Consider the following 958-nt stretch of genomic DNA (forward strand, 5'->3'; position numbering starts at 1 on the left):
GCATCGGAGTTGATGGAGGTATTGTTGGGACGAGCGCCCCGGCCCCCAGAGTTGTTGTTGCCGCGAGAGATGACACCCCCTTTGGAGTTTCCACCATATGGGTGGCTGAAGCCACCACGGTTGCCTCTCTTGGAGGCAAGATTGGCGCTGGAGTTGGTGTAGGTGCTCTGGGCGTCGATGCCAGCTTCGACCGAGAGCAGGAGGGAGTAGAGCTCATTCAGGCCTACCCCTTGATCCACGCGTATGGATATGGCAGAGACGAAGGGATTGTAATCTGCATCAAGACCTTCCAAGATATGCGAGACTACCTCATCTTCGTCAAGCGGCTTACCAGCAGCCGCCAGTTCATCAGCAATGGTTTTCATCTTGCAAAAATATGCAGCAACAGAAAGATCCCCCTTGCGGGTGTGACCAATATGAGAACGAAGTTGACTTATCTTGGCTCGAGATTGAGATGAGAAGCTCTGCAGAACAGCCACCCAAACGGCTGCTGCAGTGTCGATATTGTTCACCTCGAGCAGAACTTCTCAAGTCACGGTGGCAAGGAGGAAGGTGAGGACCTGCTGGTCTTGGGTCACCCAGATCATGTGCTCCGGGTTGGCCACCTCCTCCATCACCTTCTTGCCGTAGACCTCCTTCTCCGTCGTCAAGATCGGGGTTGGTTCCTTGATGGTGCCGTCCAGGTAGCCAACCATGTCGGTGGCCCTGATGTGTGGCATGACCTGGGTCTTCCACACTAGGTACTTTTCCCTGGTGAGTTTTTCTGTCATGGTGTGACCTAGCGAGGCAAGAGAGGGAACAGCCATAGCGATAGAGGAGGAGGACGACATGGCGCTAGTAGATGCGATGGGAAGAGTTTGCTCTGTATACCATGTAAAAACTGAGGCTTAAGCGTATGCCTTTCGGCATGGGCGCGTCCGTGTTTATATATGAAGAGATTACAGATTGGTTGGGGTGA

General features: G+C 53.4%; 1 pseudogene; it reads right to left on the minus strand.

The window, feature by feature from the left end:
* Positions 1-228: 228 nt before the first annotated feature.
* On the minus strand, positions 229-326 carry LOC123433781 (annotated as a pseudogene).
* Between the last annotated feature and the right edge of the window lie 632 nt (positions 327-958).

The sequence above is a fragment of the Hordeum vulgare genome, chromosome 2H (assembly GCF_904849725.1).
Source record: "Hordeum vulgare subsp. vulgare chromosome 2H, MorexV3_pseudomolecules_assembly, whole genome shotgun sequence".
In the NCBI taxonomy this organism is placed as follows: Eukaryota; Viridiplantae; Streptophyta; class Magnoliopsida; order Poales; family Poaceae; genus Hordeum; species Hordeum vulgare.